This window comes from Panthera pardus, unplaced genomic scaffold, assembly GCF_024362965.1.
Source record: "Panthera pardus isolate Hobbes unplaced genomic scaffold, ASM2436296v1 HiC_scaffold_11, whole genome shotgun sequence".
NCBI classification, from domain to species: Eukaryota; Metazoa; Chordata; class Mammalia; order Carnivora; family Felidae; genus Panthera; species Panthera pardus.
The window spans coordinates 105354245-105368620 of NW_026526666.1; positions in this window are offsets into that span (position 1 = coordinate 105354245).

Genomic DNA, 14376 nt, shown 5'->3' on the forward strand with positions numbered 1-14376 from the left:
CCATCTGCTCTGTCCTCAGCTGCACATTTGAGACTGTTCTCTCCCGGGGTGTGGGGGGAGGGGCGCAGCACACTCCTCCCAGCAGACAAGGGCCAGGCCACATGTCTCCCCCTCGAGGCCAGCTGAGACCCTGACCCAGGCAATGGGGGCACGAGGGGCCTCAGGCCCTGCTGCTGCCTTCCTCCTCCCCTCCCAGGACCAGGGCTCTTCCCTTCCTGGCTGCAGAGCCTGGGTGTGTCAGGCCTCCCTGGACCCTGGGGGCAGCCGGTCCCCCCCTTGGTTCGCAGGCAGGCATCCCGCACCCCAGAACCCTTGGTTCTGACCAAGGTTGACCAAGGCTGCCTGCTGATTCCATGGATCTCTCTGCAGGCCAGATAGGCAGGGATGTGCTGGGCCAGGCTCTCCCGAAGGACCAGCCGCCACGGGACCCCTGCCCCACACTGGCATGGGGGCTGTGGTCATCCAGGGGGTGTACCGACGAGCGGCCCAAGCACACAGCCAAGCCAGGAGTGTCTGCACCACCAGCCCCTACTGCCATGCTGTCCTCCACGCATAAAGGGCATCTCAGCAAGAGAAGGGGGTGGTGAGGGGACAGGCATCCCGGAGCATCACACACACAGGGCGCACTCTGCTCACACACGCTCTACCAAGGCAACTCCACGCCATCCCTGTCTTCCACAAGAGACTCAGAGAGGGTTGGCGTCTGCCTGTGGTCACACAGCTCATCAAAGGCACCGCCAGGGTCTCGCCCTCAGACGACCTGGCAGTAATGTCCCCACTCCCCCGCCTGCTCTCCGAGGCTCCACAGTCCCTCCCGTGTGTCCACACCAATCAGAGGGAAGAACTAATTAAGTCCAGAACAACCGGGATCCAGACAAATGGCCAGAAGACAAGCTCAACTCTCCTTGGGGGGTCTCAGCCCTTAGTCAGGAAGTTCTGCTGACTCCGGTCCCTCCAGCTACAGCTGTGGTGGCTCTGGCCCCTCTCCCCTCTCTGCTTCTCCCCATTCCTGGCGGGGAGCAAATGCTGCCTGAGAAGTGCTGCCCCATCTGGTCCCTGCGGGGACAGGCCCTGACACCCTGCACCTAAGCTCCTTGGTGCTGGGCAGCTCCCGGCAGCCTTGGAGGGCGCCTGCCACCCCTGTTGATCTATGCTGTCTGCCCAGGGCAGTGCCCAGGGCCGCAGGTCAGGACAGAGTGACAGATCTGAGCAAGAAATCTCCCACAGGGGGGAGGGTGGGGGGGAGCCTGGCGGAACCCTGAGGGCTCAGCAAACCACCGCAAGGCGCCTCAGGGAGAAGGAGCTGCTGCCCTGTCCATGGTGCTGACGAGGCTCGGGGCGCCCGCGCTGCCCTGGGTGAAGGGGGCGGGAGGGGGTTGAACCAGGCAAGCCCCCAGGGTCCCACAGGTCAGGATACCCCAGATCCGACCCCCCCCCCCGCACTGAGGCTGGTGCCCCACGGGGGCAGACTGGAGGTCAGGTGTCCGTCAGCTCCGCCGGGGCACCTCCTCCCCCCCCGCCCATGGGGATTGTCTCCACTTTTTGCAGAGATGCTGGCACAGTGGCGGACGATGCGGGGGACAGGGGTGTGCAGGTGCTTATGGGATGGGGTTGTCCCGGAGACCCCTGGGGGAAGGGGTCAAGCCCTGCCCAAGTGGGCTCAGTGGGTCACCGATGGGCAGTTCAGCGTCTGACCCTGGCTCCCTGCAGGGCAGTTACAGCCTCTTCCTTGAGCCCCTACTGCTCCCTCTTACCTTCGTCCAGGCTGAGCCCACCGGGGTCCCCGGGCTCTTCCATGGCCCACGGGTTCCACCCCCACCGCTACCGGCGTGGCCCAAGGGGCCTCGGGCGGTGTGCCGGCCCCGCGTGTCCCTGCGCCTGAGCGCGCGCCCATGGCCGATCACCGAGCGCTCAGCCCGCCGCTGCCGGGACCGCCCCTCCCGCCAGAGCCCCGCCCGCCTTAACCCTTCACAGCCCAGCCCCGCAGTGGGCGGGGGAGGAGGCGCGTGCGGGGTGGGGGTGGGGTCTCAGTTGGGCGCGCCTGCTCTTTCAGCACTGGCCCCGAAGGCCACCCTCAGCTGGCTCTGACCTCCCTCCCTCCAGGCCAGCTCCCCCCAGGAATGGAATGCCCTCCGGTTGGCTGCCCCCCCCCCCCCGCCCCGGGACCACGGGGTCCCTTTGATCACTACAGATGACCTTCCCCCGACCCCGTGGGGCTCCCCCAAATGCCCAGTGCTTCCAGGATGGCTAGGGTGACATTTCACTGGCTGCCTGCTTAGGGGTGTGTGCGCAGCATGACGATGAGGGTCCGGGAGCCCCTGGTGGCAGCCCCTGCCCCTTGGCATCCCAGCCCCTCCTGTGCCCCATCTCTGCCTCTCCCCACATGTCCCTCAGTGAGCATCCTGAGAAGATCCTGGGGTCTAGGGTCCTGCCTGGGCCAAGCAGGGAGCCGTCTGGGGGTGGGGTGTGTGCGGAGCAGCCCCCACCCCTGCTCCAGCACCGCCTGCCTCTTCCTGGGGTGTGTTCTGGTTCAACCTGTGGCATCCAGCATCCAAGAGAAATGACGTTCCCCACATCAGCCACAGAGACCGGCTGCCCCGAGCCGCTGCTCTGCTCATGCCTCAGGTGCTGTTTCCAAAGCCGCCACTTCTGCCCACAGCCCTGAGGGTGGCCTGGGGAGGTCGACGGAGATGTGGGCGAAGGTGCTGAGGCAGCAGGCAGGCAGGCAGGCGGCAGGCCAGAGCAGGAGGACCTGGGGCTCCTCGGGGCTCCCTGAGCTGCCGCCACCCCAGGGTGTGACTGCCTCCTGCCAGGCCGGGCCCCCAGGTGTGGAGGGAGTGAGACACATGAGCCACCACCTGGATCCTGCCCAGGGAAGGCCACAGGGCTGCCGCCTGGCTCCCTTAAAGGGGCAGCCACCTCCTTTGCCGCCCCTGGTGGAGCCCAGCCCCTCAGTCTCTAGGGATCTGCCCTCATGAGCTTGACACCTTGACCTTCCTGTCCACAGTGGTCACTCGTGCACTGAGCAGGGTCAGGATCCCCGGGCCCGTGCGCACTGCGGTGGCACATCCTCCCTCCAGCGCCAGGTGTGACTGGCCACACCGGGAGGGGGTCCTGCAGCCGAGTGTGGAGGGCTGAGGTGGGGTCTGTGGGGCCAAGAAGAGGGGACCAGGCCGAGCAAGGCACCAGCGCAAATGTGCACAGACGACCTGCGGCGGCCAGGAGCAAAAGCGGGGAGGGGCCGCTCCGGCATCACCACACCTGCGCTTTGCAAGTCCCCTCACACAGTCCCCACTGGGAAAGTGCCAGCAACCCCAAAGTCTCAGAAGAGGGGAAACTGAGGCAGGGAGAGGCGACAGGCAAAACCCAAGGAGGAAGGGAGAGTGGGTGGTGGAGAGGGGCAGGCAGACACAGGCTCCCCCGGCGAGGGGCCGGCTCCCTGGAGTGGGCAAAATGAGGTTGTGGTTCAAGTTCAGGTTCTGATGAATAATCCATCGGCAGGGCCGGCCCCACCCCCTCAACAGCCTGGAGCTGATTTCCCCCAAGGGGCGGGGCGGGTGGGTGATTACCGGCGGTGATTAAAAGCCGCCTGCCGCACATGTTAATTTGCTTAAGATTCTGATCTCCTAAATCTCCTTTCTGGGCATTTAAGCAAAATTCTGTCTTTGAGAGCATTTGGCCTGGCTGGCAGTGGGTGGGGATGCACGTCTGGAAGAAGGGCCTGCCAGGCCCCCAGGAGTCTAATTTTCTTCTTGTTTGAAGAGGAGACCGGAATAAACAAATACTGACAGGGGGGCGGTGGGGGGAGGACAGTGAGCCTGGGGCCCCAGCCTGACCCCTTCTCTCTTGCGGAGAGGGGAGAGCTCATGCTCTGGAGCCCCAATCCTGCTTCCCGCCCCCAGGCCCACTGCCCTGAGCCGCCCCTGCCCACCCCCGCCCCCCTCCCTGCCTCCCTGCTACCTGCCCGCATAGCATGGACACCCACATCAGCCCAGACCCACTTCCTGTCTGGAGCCGAGGGGTCGTACAGAGGGAGCTGGGGTTGCAAGGGCAGGGCCTCCTCACCCCTGGAGACAGAGCCTGGGCCCGGATGCCAGGATGCCAGCTCAGGGGGTCTGCATGTCAGGCCCAGAACTGCCATCCGCCCACCCCCACTCCCTGGAACTTCCAGATCTAAACCACCGGGCAGGGGCCAGTCTGAGGCTCAATCTGGCCATGAGCTCCAGCTGGGTCCATCCCTTGGCTCTCAAGCGTGGCCAGGAGGAGGCCACTCCAGGCCTTAACACATGGGGGGCAGCCTGGACCTTGGGCCCAGAGTCCCTGGGTTCCCAGCCAGTCCTGTCGGTAGGCAGAGCTCGTCCCCCTCCGTGCCTCAGTTTCCTCATCTGCACACATGTTCTCAGGACTGGGGTCTACACAGGCAGGCAGCCACTCACAATCTGATCCTGATAGCCACAGACACACGGGGGTCTGCCGAGCCCCCTCCCCCATCACGGTGCTGAGCTTCCCCACCCAAAGCTGACCCTGAGGGTCCACACATGTTCTGTGAGCTTACCTCATGCACTATGCACTCTGATCCTTCAGCGTTTTCATCTAGCTGTGCCCCAGCTGGCGGGGGCAGAAGGCAGGCCCACCGTCCACCAGCCAGCACTGCCCGTGCTCTCACGCTGGGAGTCCTATGGTTCCCTGGGACAGCTGTGACACGGTCTAGTCCCTGGTCATCTCGCAGGGGAGGCTCCCACACCTCTGACCCTCCAAAAGCACTGTCTGGGTCGCCCCTGTCATGGGGCAGCGTGCACTGACCAGGGCTCCTCCTGGCGTGTGGGGACCCCCAGAGGCCTGCGTGTACACGTGCGTGTGCCCAGGGGCTGGTGGGAATGCACAGCCTGTGTCGGGATGAACAAAATGATATTTGGAAAGGAAAACAGCCCCGAAGAGAGACGGTGGAGCCCCAGAGACATAGGGGGTGGCCGGGGCACGGGCAGAGCGGAGGCAGGAAGGAGGAGTGTTGCCCTAGTCACTCCCAGCGTGGGGTGCCTGCAGCCACAGGACCCCGAGCCCCAGAGGCCCCCTCCAGCCAGGGGAACAGTCGGGGCAGCCGCCTGCGGACAGCAAAACCCAGCACACGCGAGCCCAGCACTGTGTGCCCTAGGCTGACCTGAGCGCATCCCAGGAAGCACCGTGCCCAGGGAGGGGCTGGGAAGACCATTGGAGATGGGAGGAGGCATACACAGGGCAGTGCCCTGCTGACTGTCGGGGACCCTGGTTCCAGTCCTGCCCTGTCCCGCCCGTGTGCCCAGGAGAACCCACACCCCCTCGGGCCTGCATTTCCCAGTCTGTGACCAAGGGAGAGCAAGCAGTTCTGAGGGGCCTGGACAGCCATGGAGGAAGGTCTGGAGAGCAGGGGGCACAAGGTGGGGGCACACCCGGGGCCAGGCCTTCTTGTACCAAAGATCCCACTGCAATGTCCCCTTTGGTGGCCACTGTGTGACCCGGGGCCTAAGGACACTGCCTCGCTATTCTCAGGGTCACGGGCCCTGACCAGTGCCTGGGTGGCAGCCTCCGGGAACAAGAGGCTACGCGCGATCGTCTCCCCACGAGTGCAGTGGAGCAGATGTGCAGCTGCAAAAAACCTCCACGGGGCACCTTGGATTTCGTATTCGGACTTGTGTCCTACATAAATCTCCAAGGAAACGCTTCCCCGATGGCCTGCTGCAGTAAACCAGCCCAACTACAGGCGGGCTCGGCCTCGAGTCTCCCTGCACCGGGGATCCAGGGACACGGGGGCCTCGGCGTGTCCCCTCTGCTCCCCAGAGTGCCTGAGTCAGAAGGACCCCCGGAGGCCACCGCGTCCAACCTGTTTGCTTTTAAGACTGGGAAACTGAGGCAGACGGTTCATAGCCAAGCGGAGGCAGGCCCAAGACCAGGACTCAGACCCCGACCCCAGGAGTGAGTTCCAGAGGGGACCTCCGGGGAGATGGCTGGAAAAAGTGGACCCAAGCAGACCGCAGACGCAGATAAACCCCAAGCACAGAGGCCCCGGGCAGCAGGGGCTGCTGCTAAAACCTAGCATTCCCACTGCCCCCAGGACCCCCCGTGCCCACCCCAAACAGGGCACGAATCTGCCTCACGGTCCCCCCAAGCCCGGCTGAGCCAGCAAACAGCTCCGAAAGAAACAGCACTGAACTCCCAGGCAGAAGAACAGAGCATGTAAATACAGCACAACAGGAAGGCCGGATGGATCTGGGGTCCGTGGAGACGGGGCAGTCGGGAGGGCAGAGTCCCTCTGGCCAGGGTGGTCAGGATCAACACAGCAGCCCCCAGGGTTGCTGGGGCAGGAGGGGAGATGGGCTCCAGTCCTCGGGCGAAGCAGAATGTGGCCAGAGCCCCGGGGCTGCAGACAGACCCGTGGGAGGAGGCAGGGAGAATGGGGTGATCCGCCAATGAAGGGATGGGCTGGCAGGAAATGGAGGCCACAGACAGCCGGAAGGATGGGGGCTTCTGGAAGGCTCTGCCTGAAGAGCCACAGCCACGCCCACATGTCCAGGCCCCCAGGGGCCTTGGCCCCGCCGCACACGCGGCATTCGCCCCCATCATTGTGACACCCTCAGCCACAACACCTTTCCACTCGAAGCCCTCCTCGCCCCCACAGGACTGAAGCACCCTCAGCCCTCCCCCGCTCCGCCAAGGTCATCAGGTCAGGGCCCTGCCTTGGGCCGTTGTGGTCCCACTGGACGGCCCTGCCTCTCTGCACCAGCCTGACCTAGATTCTGTGCCTGCAAGCAGCAGCCAGGCAGAGCCACAGCCGGCCTGGCATGAAGACAAGACGGCCGGATTCCAGGGCCAACAGCCACACAGCCCCACGGCCACAGGCCCAGCCCACCCAGAGTCACCCCCAAGTCCCTGGCGAGGTCTGTCAGGAGCTGCCCACCGCCCGCCCCACCCCCTCCCACAGCCGTGGCCCACAGCAGGCCGGGCCAGCCGCCAGGGCCTGGAAACATCCCATCAGCCTCACCGGCCCCTGAGCTGTGCCACCCTGGACCCAGGGATGGGAGGCCACTTGGCCGCTTGCATCAATGAAAAACACAAAACTCCTCGAAATTAGAAGCATGTTCGTGCAGATGCAAATACATGCAAATCAGCCCCTGTCTCTGGCTATCAGGCCTGCACGCAGAGGGCACGTTTCTGGGTCAGAGGGAGCCACTCAGGCTGGAGCCCCCACCCCAGGGCCAGGTTAGGCTGCCCGTGCGCGCCCCACCGCCCTTCCCTGCCCTTCTCCCTCCTCCCCGTCTGCACCCCCAGCCGTCAGTCCAAGTCTGTTAAGCACCTGCCGTGCGTCAGCCTCGCACTCGGGGCCAAGAAGGAAGTAGGGAGCAAACCAGAGCACCTCCACCCTCAGAGAAAGGCAGAGCAGCAGGAATGCGCCCCGCTCCTTGGGGCAGCCCTGGGTGGGGGCGTGCAGAGGAGCCCCCCCCCGAGTGCTGTACCCTTCACAAAGCCCAGAGGAGACCGGGCCACCTCACTGCAGAGCAGGAGTTGAGGGGGCCGGGGGCACGAAGAGAGGGCAGGGGCCAGAGCGTGCCGACTGGGGTGTACTTACACTTGCCGTGAGCACAAGGCTGTTGGCCCCGGACCCGGCTCGGGCCACAGAGGAGCGGGAGCGGCAGCCCCCTCGCCAGCCATCAGCACCCACCCGTCTCGCTGAGCCCAGGATGGACAGCGCCGGCACAGGGCACGCTCCTGAAGCCATCCTCTGAATGCTGCCCCCCACAACCCCTCCGCACCGGGTCCTTCCACAACGCGCCCTGCTGTGTATGAATTGCAGCCGGACTGACTCCGTCACCACGCTCAGATGCCCGTTCGAGGAGGGTTCGTTGGCGGAATGGAAACCATTCAAAAATTCTGGGTGGTAGCACATGCTTCTCCAACAGCAAAAGTGAATAAACAGCTCGGAGAGGGCTGGGGTTGGTGCAGAACTTGCCACGACGTCTCCCCCGGGGGGAAAGCGGGGAGGCCCTGGGAGGCTGCAGCTCACGGGGCCCCCGGCACGTGGAGAGAGCCACGCTAACTGCCTGGCACCTGCAGGTTCTAGGAGCCCCACCCCCAGATGGGGACCAGGGCTTGGGGCCTGGGAGGGGGCTTCTGGGCTGACTGTTCACAGAGAGGGCTGGGTGGCTCCACAGGAAACTGGGACACCCTGGGGGTCATGTGATCTCACCAAATAAGTTGAGTGCCGCGCACCCACCGAGAGAGGCAGCCCCCGTGCAGGAAGACGGCCAGCCCACGTTACCACACACGCTGCGACAGCCCCAGATCAGGCCACCCTTTGCACCAAAGGAGCAATGGTTGTGTAATGGTTGTGTAAGCACACTTTAAAAGCCAGTGAGACTTGGAACACAAGAGGCTGCCCAGGGAGTCAAACTTGGCCTCAACACCATCTGCATGGTGACAGGTCTATGTGGAGGGTGTACCCACGTGGGAAGTGGGTCTGGGCTGGGGGCCTCCCTGGGGGCAGGGCCATGCCACCCACTGCTAACCCCAGTGTCGAGAGCCGGCCGTGCCCGACACACAACCTCTTGCTAGGTATTTATCGAGTAGCCGCCCCAAATACAGTAGGGAGGGCCAGGCTGGGGAGGTGGCAATGCCCAGCAACACCCCCACCCAAGCCATCTCTCCTGGGAGATTCAGCTGCTGGCCTGCCAAGAGCAGCCATAGTGTGCTACCTTGCAAGAGCACAAGGTCTGCCCGAGAGGCCTCAGCCAGCTTCCCACTCAGAGTGACTGTCCCTCCAACCCCCAAGGCATTGGGGTCAGAGCCAGGATCTAGTCCCACCTCTGCACCTTCTAAGACGGGCAATGCCTTGGTCAAGTAGCAGGTAGAGGGCGAACTCCCAGGGAGGCTGACACAGCCCAGGCAAGAGGTGTGAGCACACAGCTCAAGACGCTGGGGGTGCGAACACACAGCTCAGGGAGGAGAGGCTGGGGTGTGAACACACAGCTCGGGGAGGGGAGGCTGGGGAGGCTAGGGTGTGAACACACAGCACGGGGAGAGAAGGCTGGGGTGTGAACACACAGCTTGGGGAGGGAAGGCTGGGGAGGCTGGGGTGTGAACACACAGCTCGGGGAGGGGAGGCTGGGGAGGCTGGGGTGTGAACACACAGCTTGGGGAAGGGAGGCTGGGGTGTGAACACACAGCTTGGGAAGGGAAGGCTGGGGAGGCTGGGGTGTGAATACACAGCTTGGGGAGGAGAGGCTGGGGTGTGAACACACAGCTCAGGGAGGGGAGGCTGGGGAGGCTGGGGTGTGAACACACAGCTTGGGGAGGGAAGGCTGGGGAGGCTGGGGTGTGAACACACAGCTCGGGGAGGGGAGGCTGGGGAGGCTGGGGTGTGAACACACAGCTTGGGGAAGGGAGGCTGGGGTGTGAACACACAGCTTGGGGAGGGAAGGCTGGGGAGGCTGGGGTGTGAATACACAGCTTGGGGAGGAGAGGCTGGGGTGTGAACACACAGCTCAGGGAGGGGAGGCTGGGGAGGCTGGGGTGTGAACACACAGCTTGGGGAGGGAAGGCTGGGGAGGCTGGGGTGTGAATACACAGCTCAGGGAGGGGAGGCTGGGGAGACTAGGGTGTGAACACGCAGCTCAGGGAGGGGAGGCTAGGAGTGTGAACACACAGCTAGGGAAACTTAAAGTGAGAACACAGAGCTTGGGGAGGGGAGGCTGGGGAGGCTGGGGTGTGAACACACAGCTCGGGGAGGGGAGGCTGGGGAGGCTGGGGTGTGAACACACAGCTTGGGGAGGGGAGGCTGGGGTGTGAACACACAGCTTGGGGAGGGAAGGCTGGGGAGGCTGGGGTGTGAACACACAGCTTGGGGAGGAGAGGCTGGGGAGGCTGGGGTGTGAACACACAGCTTGGGGAGGGGAGGCTGGGGAGGCTGGGGTGTGAACACACAGCTCAGGGAGGGGAGACTGGGGAGGCTAGGGTGTGAACACACAGCACGGGGAGAGAAGGCTGGGGTGTGAACACACAGCTCAGGGAGGGGAGGCTGGGAGGCTGGGGTGTGAACACACAGCTTGGGGAGGGGAGGCTGGGGTGTGAACACACAGCTCAGGGAGGGGAGGCTAGGAGTGTGAACACACAGCTAAGGAAACTTAAAGTGAGAACACACAGCTTGGGGAGGGGAGGCTGGGGAGGCTGGGGTGTGAACACACAGCTCGGGGAGGGAAGGCTGGGGAGGCTGGGGTGTGAACACACAGCTTGGGGAGGGAAGGCTGGGGAAGCTGGGGTGTGAACACACAGCTCGGGGAGGGGAGGCCGGGGGTGTGGACACACAACTAGAGAAACTTAAAGTGAGAACACACAGCTTGGGGCCAGAGTGTGAACCGGTAACTCAAGACCAGGATACCTGGGAGACGCATTTTCCTTCAAGCCCAGAGAGAGGCCCCGAGATCCTACTGACCCAGGTGTTTGCCCACCAGACAGCTAAGGGTCTTCACGGCCTGGTGGGAGGTGGAAACAAGGCCCCTCCGGTGGCCCCGATCAAGCACACAGGACGGCGGGCTCGGAACCACAGCAGCTCCCCAGGCAGCGGGCACTGCCCACGAGGGGTCGGTCCTGGGCATCTTGTCTCCATAAGCCCTCTGCTCAGCTGCCCTGAGGCCCTCAGCCCCACCCAGTCATCAGTCCTTTGTTTTCCGGGCCCTCAAGGACCCCGGGCGCCCCGGGGTGACAACAGGTCACACCCCCTGCCACACGGTGACCGTACCCCCAACACACACCCCCACAGCCTGGGGCGAGGCAAGCCAGAGGCGGACACAGGGCAGGGATCCCGGGGCACCGTGTTCCTGGCCTGCCTGCCCTGCTCCTCACCCTCTGCCCCCCAGTCTCCTGCCTACGGACTGCGTGGGCCCCCGCAGCCACCAAGTGCTACGCACACAAATGTTTATTTTTTTCTCTAGAGCAGAAAAAAGAAAAGACAAGAAAGAAGAAGGATGGCTTATCCGGAGGGTGAGTCACTGGGGACGTTCGAGCAAACGGCAGACGGCACAGCCCCAGCACCCCCTGGGCAGGGCCGGAACTGCCCCCACTCCTCCCGAAGTGCAGGGGGTGCCCGCTGGCCTCCAGGATGGCAGCCTCCTGCGGCCAGTGCTCCAAGGACAGCCACTCCCTTGGGGGGTCCTCGCTGACCACCTTGTCCTTCTAGGCCCTACAGGAGCAGGCAGCTGTCCAACAGCCTTGGCCCCCATCACACCCCTGGGAGAAGGGGCTACCCCTATCGGCAAATCTGGCTTGTCTGGGTGTCTGAGCCACCTCGTTCATCTCGTGGTGACCAACCAAGAGAGCCAGCGGCACAGACAGTAGCCACTGTCAGCTGGCAACCAGGACAGAGGGTGACCCTGTCTCACAGTCCATGAGGCTGCTGAGGGGCACAGTCCCCGAGACCTCTGGTCCCTCGCAGCCCCCCCTCCATCACCAGGCTACCCCCCAACCCCAGAGAAGGCAGGGGCAGGTGGGAGTCCTGAATGCCACTCAAGGCCAGATCTCATGCCTCCCCCAACCAGGATGGAGCCCCCAGCTGGTCAGTACGGGCTGGCTCCTCAAGAGCAAAAATGACACCCTGGGAGCCCCCAGTGCCCCCCTGGATAAGGGCTGGCCCTTATCCCATCAAGGCACGATGGAAAAGCCCCTCTGGCCAGACATGGGGACCCGAGGGCTAGAGAGGGCCAGACCCAGGGGTCTAGAGACAGCTCCCCACTCCTGAGGAAAGGGGCCAGCGTCCCCAGCTGGACGAGGAGGACCTGAACCAAAGGCTGAGAGAAGCTGCCGTCCACCCTGGCTGTGTCCCTGTTGTGGGAGCAAATCTGGCCCCGGGGGGTTCAGGAAAAGAGAACCGCTCCAGCGACCTCGTGTGTCTCCAGGAGCAGCGCCCAGTGGTGACGGCTGAGTCACCGCCGGGTCTTTTTAAGGCACAGCTAAGCACAAGGGGGCAATTTAGGTCTTTTTGAGAAGACAGGACAGCGTGTGGCGGAGAACGCCAGGTCAGAGTCGAGCGAGGAGCCGCGTGCCCACCAGCGTGATGCCCTCCGGGCCCTGCACGGTGGGGGGCCCCAAACTGCGGCAGGAGGGACTCGGGTCGGACCGGAGCGAGGTGCCCCCCGTAAGCGGGACGTGCATGGGCCTCCGCTCGCTGGCTTGGGGGTAGGCCTGCCTTGCTGTATGGCTGGGCCGTCACATCCGTGAGGGGTCGTGGCCCTTTGAGAGACTTCCCAGGAGGGAAGTCCCTGCCCCATCCCGACCTCCTGTCCCGGGAAGCAGCCAGAGGAGGGGCGAGTGGATAAAGGCTGTGTGCTGGGGTCAGGGAGATTGGCTGTCCTGAGCTCTGGTTCTAGAAGCTTGAAGACCCCAACTGTGGCCAGGAGCCCTGGGGGTGTGGGCAGGGAGGCTCTGGGTCTCTGTCGTTTCCCACCCCTCCGCCTGTGTGTCTGCTGTCCTGAGAACACCCCCCGAAGCCCCTCCTCGCTGCCCCTCCTCGCCGCTCCTGGGTCGAGCAGCTGAAGTCAGCAGGCCTCTGCAGAGCACGGCCACTAGACCCGAGGGGAGGGGACAAGCAGCGTGTGGCAGCCCCCGGGAGGTGCCCGTCCTGCCTCGGGGCGGCCGGGGCCTTCCGCCGTCACAGCCCCCGCGTCGCCCTGGGCCCCGCATCCCGAACCACATCCCGGACCCCCCACCTCCGCCCGATGATCCCCGTGCGGTGGCACCAGTTTCTTACAGACGCAGAACATAATAATCCCCAATGATGCCAAGCCCAAAATAACCCCACAATGCGCCGCGTGCCGAGCTCCCACAGGAGAACGTAACTGAGTCAAGCACAGCTGTAGAACCGCTTTAAAAATACACAAAATGCACAAACACGAGGGCGCCCGCCTCCGCCCACCGTGCCTCCACAGGTAGGGGGTGAAGGTGGGGGCATGCGGGGAGGGGGCCCTGCCCCACACCTGGGGCCGACGGGAGGCCCCGGGGCGGCAGGCGGGGTGGAGGGGCGGACGGGCTCCCCGAAAGTGCTCTCAGGCCCTCTGCCTCCCACCCTGTGTTTGGCAAGCCCCCTGGGAGCTCCGAACCCCCAGCCCTCCCCGGCCCTGCCCCCAAGACCACACGGACAACTGCTCCCCCTGGTCTCGCCCAGTGCTGGGCCTGCAGAAAAGTGGAGCAGCCCAGGCCTCTACCTGCCCCTGCCCACTCTCCTGGGCTCCCTGCCCACACTGGGGGTAGCGGATGGGCCACTGCGTTGTGGGGACCTGCCCAGAAGGGGCAAACGTGGGCCTGCAGGGTGGCCAGTCCTCCACGCCCGTCAGCCCAGTCCTCTTGGGGGCATCCCTGTGGGCATCCCTGGCCCCTGCCCTGGGCAGGTAGACAAGGGGCCTCGTGGGCCTCCTGTGCCTCCAGCCCTGGGACAGCCAGCACCCAGTGCCAGGTCCCCGGGCCTCGGCTGCCACAGCACAGGGCCTAGGAACGGGCTGGCTCTCCGCACCCCACAGCACCAGGGGCTCTTCCTCCTGCAGAGGCCGACCCAGCCCTCGTGAATGGCTAGAGAAGCCCACAGGTGACCACACCCTCCCCCCACACTCAGGAGCCTCAATCACAAGGGCAGCTCCAAGGACCCGACTGGGCCCTACACCCCAGGACCCTGGTCAGGAGGGCTGAGGTCGGCATCAGGCCACCCCCTTCCAGTAAAGGGACTGGGCCCACACAGGTCCAGCCCAAGGAATGTAGATCCGTGGCCTTGGACAGCCGGCCTCCACTGAATGACGTCAGTGCTAAGCAGACCCTCCACTGCAGCCCACCCACCCGGAAGGCAGCCACGCCAGGCCACACACACCAGGCCACCCCACTCCAGGCCACACTATGCCAGGCCACACGGCACCAGGCCACATGGCACAGGCCGCACCTCGCCAGGCTGAAGGGTGGCTGAAGGGAGGGCTGGATGGGTGAAGGTGATGAGAACAGGTCACAGAAAGAGTGACGTGGACAGTCTGCTCAGCCCCTCAAGACAAAGCTCTGCCCAGAGGAGCACGAGCTGGCTTTGTTCTGGGAGCCGACCCCCCGCCCGCCCCTCTGTCACCCCCAAGCCCATCAAGGCAAACGGAGGTCAGCGTTGCCCCCCTTCACTGCCTGCTGGCTGAGGCAGGCAGCCCCCTGATGCTCCGGGGTTCTGCTGCGGCCCGGAGGAAGTGGGCCAGAGCCTGGTTGCTCAGGAACTGGTCTGGCAGTCACGGGATCTGCTCTGTGGCAGGCGGCCTGCGGAGAGCTGCACAGCGCAGGAGGCCTCGGCTCCAGCCTGGGGCCGAGCGCACGGGGAGCACCGCCGCCCGGACCTGG